Source organism: Anabrus simplex, chromosome 14 (assembly GCF_040414725.1).
Source record: "Anabrus simplex isolate iqAnaSimp1 chromosome 14, ASM4041472v1, whole genome shotgun sequence".
Lineage (NCBI taxonomy): Eukaryota > Metazoa > Arthropoda > Insecta > Orthoptera > Tettigoniidae > Anabrus > Anabrus simplex.
In genome coordinates, this window is record NC_090278.1 from 88,631,505 (window position 1) to 88,645,238 (window position 13,734).

Sequence of the window (13,734 nt, forward strand, 5' to 3'; positions counted from 1 at the left end):
TCAGTATATATCTCAGTTTAAAGCTCTTGCTTTTGCAGACAATGTTGTGATAAGGGATGATAATGAGGCCAAAATACAACGGAAGCTGAATGAATGGAATGCTATATTCAAGGAATTTGGTTTCGATTAAGCAAGTCCAAAATAGTAGTGCCGCCTGCTAGTCAACGGAACATCCGCACTAACATCACTCTAGATGGATCAACGTTGGAACAAGTACATCAGTTCCACTAACCTGGCAGTGTTCTGTTTATTAGTTTGTGGAGAGTGTATGGGCTTTGTTATTTCACCCAGTCACAAGTTTTATAATAGTGAGAATACACTGATAAGAACTTAACCAACTCGAATATCATCACTGATAAGATCACAATTACAAAATGGAACAACACTGAGGGGCACAACACTTAAGTAAGCAGTAGAAAAAACAAATGAAGGGTGTAGAAACAAACACAGTGGAAGCAGGAGTATCTGACCTGAATTAGATCAGATGCACGGAAGTTTACAAAACAATCTGGGCAATCTGAATTGGAATTTTTTTTGCTAGTGGCTTTACGTCGCACAGACACAGATAGGTCTTATGGCGACGATGGGATAGGAAAGGCCTAGGAGTTGGAAGGAAGTGGCCGTGACCTTAATTTAGGTACAGCCCCAGTATTTGTCTGGTGTGAAAATGGGAAACCATGGAAAACCATCTTCAGGGCTGCCGACAGTGGAATTTGAACCCACTATCTCCCAGACGCAAGCTCACAGCTGCGCGCTCCTAACCGCATGACCAACTCGCCCAGTGAGTTGGAATTACAGGCTGGATATTGTAATAGAAGCGTCCTTTATAGCGAGCAGAATTATTCCAATCGTCTTGCCACTGACAATAGGTGATATTTTTTAGAAAAAGATAAAAATCAGGCAATGGAACAGCAATCTGAAGGTGGGATATTCTGTCGTGCGCAGCGCGTGTGGCAAGGATATCAGCTCGATCATTTCCATAGATACCCTTATGACTAGGGACCCAGACAAGCGTAAGAAAGACTTCAGATTGATACAGGGTATACATTAGGTTTTTGACATTATACAAATACCAACTGAAAGAGAAATGAAAGGACATTAACGACTGCAAGACACTGATTCACAATTAAGTATTTATTTATTTTCCACCTAGTCGATACATTAAGGCATCATTGTATCGACTAGGTGGAAAATAAATAAATACTTAATTGTGAATCTATTGAAGTGCGATACGGACCATGAAGCTGATTTTATGTAATGCAAGACACTGAGCGAATCCGTATAAATTGTAGCCTTGGGAATGGAATGTTGCTTAATATATATGAGCGCTTGTCTAATAGCAAAGAGTTCCGCAATGTAAATAGAGATATCTGCCGGTAAATGATAGAGCTCTGTGACGTGAGTAATGGCGATAAAAAAAGCTGCCCCGACACCATTGGAATTTTTTGCACCATCAGTATAGATATTTAGTCCGGGATCATGAAGGGAAACACGTATTTGTTTCAGGGGGGAGTGGTTAGAAGAAGAACTGAAAGGTGGGGAGGAAAAACGAGATGCATGGGAGATGATAATTGAGGGTACAAAAAAGGAATCAGAATAAGATGGAGGAGCAGGAGTGTGCAATATCGAGTTTTTATAGGAGAGTAATACTCGGTAAGCATATAGCAGAGCAGGCACTTTGAAGCGTCGTGCTTTCGGCAGGAGAGAGTATTCCTGTAATAAGTGCAGTTTAGGAATCAACGGGTGATGTGCTACAGCAAAGCGTTTAAACAAGTATTCGGATGTAATCATTTTACAATGAATTGTTAGAGGAGGGGCTCGCCAGTCTCAACAAGGAGGGCATTAGTAGGGGAGGATGACAGAGCTCCAATATAAATTTGGAGGGCTTGAAATTGTTTAGTAGTAAGATGTTTTAGGGAAGATTCAGACGCAGTATCTATTACGTGCGCACTGTAGTCCAGTCTGGAACGTATTGTGGCCGTGTATAGCAACTTGGCTGTAACAGGATTAGCACCCCACGTACATCTCGTGATTGATTTAAGGATTTTAAGATATGCATCAGAGGTATTATGTAATCGGCGAATATGCTGTTTCCGGGTTAAGTTACGATCTAAAGGGATGCCAAGGTATTTATGAGAGGACCAAAAGGGGGTGGCATGCATATCAAAAACAATCGGATCAGAGTTAAATCTTCGCTTATGAGTAAACAGCATAGCAAAACATTTGGATGTGGAGAGTTGTAGAAAGATCACGCAATACATCAATAACATTCACAATAATAACCTAAACATGAATACCACCAATAAATTGAACCTAAACAAACTCAAAAACAAAATAAAACAGAACAATCTACTAATAACAAAAGCCGACAAAGGCAACACTACGGTCATTATGGATAAGAATGAATACATAACAAAGACTAAAGAATGTTTCCAAGACAACACTTTTTCAATTAAACGCCGAGATCCAACCAATAACATACAAAGGAATTCAAAAAATCTACTCAAGAACACACACTTTTTTCTCACCGAAACAGAATCTGCTAAACTTATAACTATGAACCCCCAATTACCATCCGCAAAAGCCTACCCTAAAATACACAAAGAAAATGTACCCATGAGACCGATTATAAACTATAGAGCCAGTCCAACCTATAAATTATCACAATTCATTCAAATATTTTTGAAAAAGCATTATTCCTTCTTAGCAAACAAAACCATACAAAACTCAATAGATTTTTGCAACAGAACCAAAGAACTAAAGATCGAACGACATCATACCCTTGCTTCATTTGATATAACAAACATGTACCCTAACATTCCTATCAAACAAACAATCAAAATAATAGAATCTAACCTAAAAAAACATAGCAACTTGAGCACCTTAGAAATAGAAGAATTCATGAATCTACTTAAATTCGCCATAAACAATAACTACTTCAGATTTCATGATACCACATATCAGCAACAAGGCCTACCATGGGATCTCCTGCTTCCGGAATATTAGCAGAAATATATATAGACCACCTAGAACACACAACAATCAATAAAATAGATAATATATATTTTTGGTGCAGATTTGTCGACAATATCTTCGTAATTATAGATAATAGATCCACTGATGCAGATACTATAAAGTGTTAAGTTTGTCTAGTAGACCCCCAAATTAAATTCACTAAAGAAACCGAAAATAACCGTATCTTAAATTACTTAGACTTGACAATAACCAGACACGACAACCACTTATCTTACAAGATCTACAGGAAACCCACACACACTTTAAATACCATAAAAAATGACTCCATTCATCCTAACACACACAAAAGAGCAGCCTATTATAGCATGATATATAGAGCTTTTAATATCCCAATGACAATAGATCAAAATAATGAATTAAAATTAATCCATGATATAGCCAAACATAACGGATACAGCAAAGAAATGGTCAACAAAATCATTCACAAAATAAAATCCCAACCTAAAACTAAATTAATTAAAACAGCCAAACCCAAAAAAAGATTATGTCCTATTTACCTTCAACAACACCAATATATATACTATAACTAATATTTTTAAGAAGCACAACCTGAAAATAGCATTCAAAACCACACACAACAGCACCAACACTATACACAACACCAAAACAGTCAATAATAATAATAATAATAATAATAATAATAATAATAATAATAATAATAATAATAATAATAATAATAAATACAACCAATCAAGTGTCTACCTTATCAAATGTAACAACTGTGACACAAGTTATATTGGACGTACAGGCAGAAACTTCACCATCCGCTACAATGAACATATAAATGCTGTAAAACACAACCATTTTTCATCAATAGGCAAACATGTAGAAGAATCTAAGCATAGTTTCACAGACATCAATAATGACATGACGATATTAAACATGAACTCTAAGGGCCCCCTGCTCAACATAGCCGAAGATTTCTATATTTCTCTGGACCAATACGCTAACCTCAATCATAACATTAACGACATTACAGAGAAAACCAGCATCATCTTTGATAAAGCCATTCCTGCAATAAAGAATGACTATCTCAAAATAATAAACACACGTCCTAACAAACCGACGAATCACAAGCCTAACCCCGCCCCTACCTCCACAGTAGCCACTCTTCCTTCCCCTCCACCTACATCCCTCCCCACAGCTAACATGAGCCCCAGACGTACTCGTAGCAGAACACAGCAAGTCTCCAAACATATCGGTACACAACCCCCACAACAACAATAGTAAGTACTCTTTTAATTTTCATACATACACCAGGCATTCCTTCATATGCACACTATACTTATATTACCTTATCTTTACAGATAACAACCACATAACGTGCATAGATGAGAGAGGTGTCGCCACCAACTGCTCCAAAACCAAACCCTGTCTCGCAGTATATATAAACCTTACTGGAGTACATCAATAGTTGAATTGCACAGTACTCGATTTTCAAAACATTTTAATGACAAGAGTTCTTAAAACACACCAATATAAAGTATATCAGCCATAGAACATTCTCGATGATCACCTAATACAACTAAATCAGCACAAGAACCACAAGACGATTGAAGAATGAATGCTACGCAACATGAACTCAAATTTTAATAGACGTTTTAAAAATATATACTATGTTTTAATGTGTTAAAATTTTTCAAATGTTTTATCCTGTGGCCTATATGTTTTAATGTGTTTAATGTACTCATATCCATGTACACTCAATAGGTTTTAGTTTATTGTAACCATCATCACCACCTTTAATCACAAATATTTTAACATAGCAATATATTTTACTTCCATTCTTCATTAGACATCCAGATGATCTAACGTTTTGTAATCTTTGTAAGCTCTTATGGCGATGATGGAACAGGAAAGGGCTAGGAGTGGGAAAGAAGCGCCCATGGCCTTAATTAAGGTACAGCCCCAGCATTTGCCTGGTGTGAAAATGGGAAACCACGCAAAACAATTTTCAGGACTGCTGAGAGTGGGGTTCGAACCTACTATCTCCTGAATACTGGATACTGGCAAACAAGGCTTTCAATACGGATTAAAACATGAGGTTAGTTACTTCACTCGTAAGTCGGGAATCAATCCATCGATTTCCAGACAACTGTCTGAATCTCCTACAGAACTAGACGTGTTCAGCCAGTTCTTGGGCAATGATTTATGGGAACATACGTAAATGAAAATAACAAGTATGCTCACGATGCAGATGTGACTGGTGGGGATTTTTGTAACAAGTGGGTATCCATACATGAAATTAAAACCTATTTTTCCCTAATCATTATGTTTGTTTGTTTGTCCAACCCTTGTCCCGTTTCCCTGCGGGGTCGGGTATGAGGTGAGATGAATTTGTCGTGGCGGTTTTTTATGACCGGATGCCCTTCCTGACGTCAACCTCATCAGAGGAGTTAATGAGAGATGAAATGAATGACGTGATATATGATAGTAGGGAGACGGTGAAACCCGGTGCCGGCACATAGCCTACTCCTGTCGAATAGCACCAAGGGGTCTGCTCAAGGCTTAACGTCCCCATCCGACGGACGAATCACCATCAACAGCGTCATATGCCCTCACTCCATATGAGCACTGCGGAGAGGTTTGGAATTTAATCCAGGCTTTTGGCACGCAATCTAGTGATTAGAAATTGTGTACCACCACCTCCCCTACCCTGCTGGCCAACATTCATGGTGAAATTTTTTTCGACCAACGGGACTCGAACCGGCTAACCTCGGTGTTAGACCGTTTTTAGACTTCAGCGCCTTAACGATCATAGCCGCCAGGCGGGCTTTTCCCTAATCATTATAATGTCTCAAAATAAAAAAAACCTAACCTCAATGATTTTTTTTGCTATTTTGCTTTATGTCACATCAACACAGATAGGTCTTATGGCGATGATGGGACGGGAAAGGCCTAGGAATGGGAAGGAAGCGGCCATGGCCTTAATTAAGGTACAGCCCCAGCATTTGCCTGGTGTGAAAATGGAAAACTACGGAAAACCAACTTCAGGGCTGCCGACAGTGGGATTCGAACCCACTATCTCCCGGATGCAGGCTCACAGATGCGCGCTCCTAAGCGCACGGCCAACTTGCCCGGTAACCTCAATGATTAATGGAGCACCAGAAACATTTTATATTGCCCCATTTTTGGTGAAACGATGTGTAGAGACAGGTTCAAAAACATTTCAAAATATTTACATTTTTTTCTTCAATGGACTTACAAGGACAAACTAAAGAAAATGAGACCTGTAGTAGACATAATTTTACAATCAATCAAGAAAGTATTTTTTCTAGAAAGGGAAATTTGGATTGATGAAAGCCTGATGGCCTTTTGTGGGAGGCTTTCATACATTCAGTTCAATCCTTCAAAAAGGACTTGTTTTGAAATAAAAATTTACAAGGTATGTGATTGTAATTCGGGATATTTCAAATCTACACTGAGAAAGAGGAAAACATCCCCTTGGGATTATCTAAATTTCTTGTCAGTGAAAGAATTGTGTTAGAAATGTGTTCAGATTACTATGGGGAAGGAAGGGAAATTTACATGGACAACTGGTCCAGTTCCCCTCACTTGTTTCAGGAACTATTGAAAAGGGAGTTCTATGCAGTAGGAACTATAAGACAAAATAGGAAAGATATATCGAGTGACAAGGAGCTGTGTACAAATCCAATGATGCAGGTTAAACTGTTCTGAAGCTAAGAGCAGACTTCAACAAGGAAGTTGTCTATCACTAATTCTCTTCATTACTATAATGGATGAGGTAATAAAAGCAGTGAAGATGAAAGATCAGACAACAAATGGACTTGTATTTGCTGATGATGTTATGCTATGGGGTGAGACAGAAGCAGAAGTTCAACCTAAACTAGATCTTTGGCAAGAAAAATTTGAAAGAATGGGAATGATTATCAGCCAAACTAAAAGCATTCGTTTAGTGATGAGTCAAAATCCTGAAACAGTCCACCTGCAAGTGCAACATGAAGAAGTAGACGCTATCAATAACTTCAAATACTTAGGGAGCTTCATTTCTTCTGACAACACCATAAACCAAGAAATAGCCAATAGAATACAAGCTGCATCAAACTTTTACCTCCCTGTTCATCAATTACTTTGGGATGACTCATTTCCCCAAGCTTGCAAGTTCACGCTGTACAAAACGTATCTTGTATCAATTCTAACATACGGACTGGAAGCAGCAACATTGACTAGATCTGCACAAAGTCACCTACAGGCCACTGAAATGAAGTTCCTTCGGTCATGTCTCCAAAAGACAAGGAAAGACAAAATAAGGAATGAAATCAACAACTTGGATTGGATAGGAGACTGATGGAAACCTTAGAAGTAAGCAGATTACGATGGTATGATGGACATATGAGAAGGATGGCTCCAATTAGGATCCCAAGAGCATACTATTAAAGGAATGTTGTTGGTAAGAGGCCCAGAGGGAGGCCCCGTGATAGTTGGGAAAAGTAAATTTTCAAAGACCTTGCCAAACATGATGTTAATTGACAGCATAAGGTAGAACATCAGCTGTGGATGGACAGGAGAAACTGGAAGAGATTCGTAAACACCCGCACCCGGCTTGCTGGAACGCAAAATCAACTATGATGATGAATGCTTAAGCAGCTAAAGCAAGTCAAACCAAAGAGGGGGGGGGGGGGGCTGTCTTTCTCCTCATACAATGGTGTGTTGTGTTTGAAATGGAAGGTTAGAAAGGATGTGACGATGTTCTGAACATCAGATGAGAAACCTGAGTATGAGGAAATTGTTACACAAAGGCAAAGGCGAAATGCAAAGACAGTTCTGAAACCAAAACTTGTTGTAGAGTAAACGAACACATAGGTGATGTGGACAAACAAGATCAGAGGCAGTGTTGCTTTCCTGTTATGAGGAGATAAGGGAGGGGATATAAAAAAATGTTCTTTTATCTGTCCGATGTATTGTACAACAGCAGTGTGATTCAGAGAGAAATCACAAAGAGAAATATACATTTCACACATTTCAGACATAATTTGGCTGAACAACTGTTGTAGTCCTTTCAGCTTCCAGTACGATCTCCCGTTGGAAGACCATTAACATCTGCTGAGTGTCCACTGCGTCTGCAGGCCAAATTCTGGGCACATTTTATCGAAAAAATACCAGCAAGTTCAAATATAAAGGAAATATAAAGCTTGAGCAGTAAAATGGAAAAGATCAGAGACAGTGTATCAGTGTAAAAAGTGTAAGATTCCATTACATCTAGAACAGTGTTATGAATTCTACCACACAGGAAAAATCTCATAACCAGGTAATTTGATGAGGAAAAACATACATACAAATCCTAATTATAACAGTGAATTAGTAGTTACACCAGTTCTGTGAACTAAATATATTATCATTTATCTCACAGAGGTCTTGAAAAATATTCAGTCCCAACAGACACAACTGTTCTAAAAATATTCAGACTGTAATCGGTTAAAAGATTCTCAAAACATGTACAATATACCGGTACCGTATATCTTGATATATGTGATGTATTAGCAAATATACTAGCCTTTGCATTGTATTGACAAAACAGATCTTTAAATAACTAATAACAGTGATTTTAAGTCAATACGGAACATTGGTAGCCATTATAGTCAAAATTAAAGATACTGTTTATGTACATACATATGCATATATTTGTAGATATATGTGTAACTTATCACCGTACGCTAAATAATAATGTATTATTTCCCCTTTTAAAGGAAGTATTCAAATCTAATATCATGCAGTAGTAGTCATTAAGCTAGCATGGACTCACCTTCACTTCTGTTATGAACATCTGTCGAAGAGTCTTCAGTTCCTCTTCGTACTTGTGCTCCCACTCTTCCATCTTCCTCTGGTAATCCTCCTCCCATTCCTTCTTCTCATCTTTCTTCTCATCTGACTGTTGAATGATCACATTTTGAGGAATGTTCTCCTTGTTCTAGATTTACAGAAACAGGAAAATGAAGCATGTTAAAAACAACCACTTAAACAATGATGAAATCTGTTGTGAAAAGACAAAACAAAGGAAATGAAAATGATGAGCAATTCCTGAAAATGAGCTAAATTTGTTTTGTACCTTTTAAATAATAATCATACGGAAACAACTATTTAACTACTTTTGGGAAAGTAAACCAAAAGAAAAATTAGTTCAAACAAGTCCAAGATGATTTAGAACAGTTGAATATTACAATGCAACAAATTGCAAATGGAGAAGGGAAAGGAAAGGATTTTGAAAAACAAACAGATAAGACTTAGAGTAAAATGTTGCAACGAAAACAATATGCCAAATCCGATGAGAAAAGGGCAGCCAGGTTGGAAAGAATGAAGAGGTTTTGGGAAAGGAGGAAGATGAATAAAGATAAATTCCCAGTTTGTTCTTTGAAGACTTAGATCTATACTCCGCACGGCTTTACTTCTAAATTGACGTTTCGCAAAACAAATGAGCATTGCCTTACCTCTGTTGCCAGCGTGCTACTTCTGCAACAACAGCTAATGCAATACGACCGCGGTAAACAGAACCTCGTAAAATGTAATACCGTACTCAGAAAAGCTAATGAATCAGGATTGAAAACAAATTTACAAACACTACACTTACTAACAACATCCGACACTAAAAAGAGAACGAGGAAACACAGATCACTCACCGCTGGCACAGGAAGGGCATTAATGGCCTACAAAGGGAACACTCCACTGATCTCAGAGTCACTTTCTTGCCACATGTCTTTTCCGAACTACACTGAGACATGCTAAACATGCATGAACTAAGTACACTAACCATTACACGGACTAAATAAAACTACAGCTATTTTAATGCACTGAACTATTATACCTGTATTGTACTAACTTATGCTATGCTAAACTGTTCTACCGTACTCTAGAGAGATAAATACTAATATGGAAAACACTGATTACTGAAGAAAAATGCCAAAGATTGCGAACCGATCCGAATACCATACACGCTGAGCAAGACAGGCTAACCACATGGTAAATGTAAATATTACAGCTGGCAACTAGGTTTCGAGATGTGGGATTGGTTGGATGTCTGTTTCAGTGCATAACCACCAGACAGAGCCAAAATTGGCAAAAACATGAATTTAGAAGTAAAGCAGTGCGGAGTATATATGATGCGAGTTAAGTGCTCTAATGTGGGTGTAAAATATGGAAATAATAATAAATATAAGTAATGGACGATGAAATACGCCCTTTCTCATGAACTAATCATCCCATTAACCTGGGATTTGTGCTAAATGAATCTTTGAACCACTGTTTACAGGTCTTCTGCCAAAGTTTCCGAGGCAATGATTAGCCTAGGTTATTGCATCATGAAACAACTCATGCAAGAACAAGAACTCACTTTCATTCAGTATAAAATATGGAAGGTCTTTTCTCTGTTAGTAAACTATAAAGTTCTGAAGGGCTGATGGTCAATTAGTGTCCATTCCTCCTGCTGCTCTGAATAACGTGTGTCTTTACAATAGTGTCAAAATTAGTGACCACAGTAACTTTACACTTATCATTCCGTGCAGCTACTACGGGAGGGAATCAAATATAAATATTTTATTTTTTATTTAAATTCATTTATTGAAAAACACAAGGCAATTACAATTTATTTTTCCATATAAGTTTCCTGCTTTGGAAATGCATTTGGCCCTGCATATGGACAGCTTTTTGATGCCCTCATCATAAAAAGAACAGGGTCGTGTCACAAGCCAGTTGCGCACAAAGTCTTCCACACTCTCGTCACCTTCAAATCGTTGCCCTCCTATAGCTATTTTAAGTGGTCCAAACAAATGGAATTCGCAGGGCAATAAGTCCAGGCTGTAAAGAGGATGATCAAGTGTAGTCCAGTGCCTCTGAAAAACCTCCAAACTTCTCAACTTCAAGTTTATGGTCAAAAGGCGAGGGACCCACACACTTTACGGAACTGTAGGTCGTTTGTGATGATTGCTTGACAGCTCCCGTAACCGATTCCAACTTGTTTTGCAATTTCTGATACTCTCGCCCTTCGATTGGCATCAATAATGTCTTTAACCGCACAAATCTTTTCGTCTATAATGCAGGTCCGAGGACAGTGATCGTGCTGCTGATTTTCCACATGTTCTCATCTGCCCTTGAACTTTTTATGTCAGGCAAACACATGCATCCTTGACAGTGTTTGATCACTGAACTGTGCAGTCTATCTCTGGCAAATTTCTGCCATTGTAACTCCTTCATGAGCAAGAAATTCTATAATTATGTGTTGCGCAGTGGAAGGGTGCACCTGTTGCCCCGACGTTGTGAGCGTTACAGACGAAACGGCGGGAAATATCTAACAGCACACTCTCTCCACTCCTAATGGTCGCGCCTAAGCATAGCAGAAGTGCAGGGCCAGCCCTACCAACTGTTGATGTTCAGGAACAAAAATTCTGTTTTATATTTCATCGACCTTCGTAATATGGAATCTGAAGTCAAAAGTTCCTCGAGGCTTCTTGTTCGTGTCGCCTCCTTTCAGTATTGCAAGCTGTCCACTTCATGTCCGTATCGATGATTATAATCAACAAATTAATCTAAAAGCCACCTAATCAATACTTTATTTTTGCCTTCGGTAGTATGTCACAGTCCTCGCTGATTCAGTCAGTCTTTATCGCAGCAGTGGCTTGTATATTTCTTCTGCATAAGTCTTTCAGAAGGGGGTAGTGATGTTAAAATTTCCTTATGAAAGTTCTAAATCTGGTCAACGTACGTCATAACAACACTGTAGCCCATGTGCCTACATCCTTGTCAGAATACATAGTTTGGTGGCAGTGTCCCAGCTCCTTGATAAGACTCAAACCATGACACATATCCACTGCTTGGTTCTCCACACCAGGGGAGATGAACCTGAATTATATTCGACTAACTGCACTATACATTATAGGCCTATATTTCACTAACCTAAGGAATAGAAGAAAAGTATGCTCACAGAAGCTTTGCTATCAAAGTGCTGTGGTTAACAGTTGACGTCTTTCTGTAAGGATGCTTTTAACAAATCGAACGTAAAGCATCGGTTATGTTCGTATAATCCCACATGACTGGTCAGCCTGTTCAAGGAGCCTCCTGAGATGTCATAACATTGAACATTTCCTCAAACAGTGCAAACATTAAGCAAATCTACTAACCCATTTATGACTAAGGTGTGTCAAGTCATCCATTTTTAGTAACCCGCTCTTTTAAGTTACTTCTGAAAAAGCCGAGTCAACAATGAAGAATACTGTATGGCTATTCTGTTAGAATATGTCATGTAGACAAGGTAAACAGGTGCGAATTCGGTCAATACTTCAAAAACACATACTTAATGTTTTTGAACCTCTGCACACATTCTTCTGGAAGGACATCAGCCTTATCTGGGTTAATAGAGGGGGATTGCCTAGTTCTACTTCCTCTTAAAACAAACAATAATAACCACACCGCATCTGTCACATAGCTCCTGCATTTGTACGGCGACAAAGCATGCTTGTTCAGGAGTATACGCATATATGTAAAAACATTTCGCTGTATATCCATGATGACATTCCTTCTGTCAACAGGAACAAGCTTTGCTCCTGTCACCCTCCACTCAGACCTGCAAGCAAGCTTGCTGAACATGGATTTAACACAAACGACAGATGGAAGGAATGGCAAATCAATGTTAGACCTGAACAGATTAAAATGCCCTGTATCATGACCAAACCTGGTCTAGTCTCATTAGGGTAAGGAGCAACTGTGACAATTTTGCTGATTCACTGGAACAGAGGATCATCTACAAGCTGAGATTGTGGAGCGGAAAAACAAACAGTCTGGCACATAGTTGAAAAATGCCCGCTTAGATACCCTTTCTGGCGACCCATCTCACCCCCAGTTGGTAAGTATGACAGCAACTGACTATATTAAAAATTGAGACATTAGCCTCTGACCACTTTCTGTACAAAATGTAACTTCAATGTAAATCTCTAGTATTAGTTAAGAAACTTGTCTTCTTTTTTCCAGTGATGGTTTTTAACTATAGTGTTAGTTAAGAAACTCATTTCTTTATTTCCTTTTCTGTTGTATTTTTCCTGTTTAATTATCGTGGTGTGACATCAGCCATAAATAAATAAACCTGGTGAAGATCTTTCTATTTGACACCAACAGGCGACCAACGTGACTGGGTATGAGATGATGGTCCTGCCGAATAAAACCAAAAGGTCTGCTCAAGGCTCAAAAATGAAGTCCCCATCCGATGGACGAATCACCATCAACAGCGTCATATGCCCTCACTCCATATGAGCACTGCAGAGAGGTTTGGAATTGAATCCAGGCTTTTGGCATGCAATCTAGTGATTAGAAATTGTATACCACCACCTCTCCTGCTGGCCAACATTCTGATGATGATTTCTTTTTTTCCACCAACAGGATTTGAACCGGCTAACCATGCCTTAACAATCATCGCCACCAGGTGGGCTATTATTATATAAATCTGTGTATATTAAATAATAACATAATAATATGTTCCTGATATAAGTACATAAATGACGATTATTATTATTGAACGGTCTAGGATTTGCTGATGATCTAGCTCTTCTCGCCAATGATATTCAGGAAACAAAACAACAAATAAAATCTTTACAGGAAATAGCTCAAAATATTGGTTTGAAAATTTCATTTAAAAAAAAAACAGAAATTATGCTAACTCAATTTCTGCTTGCAAAAGAAATTAAACTGGGAGACCAA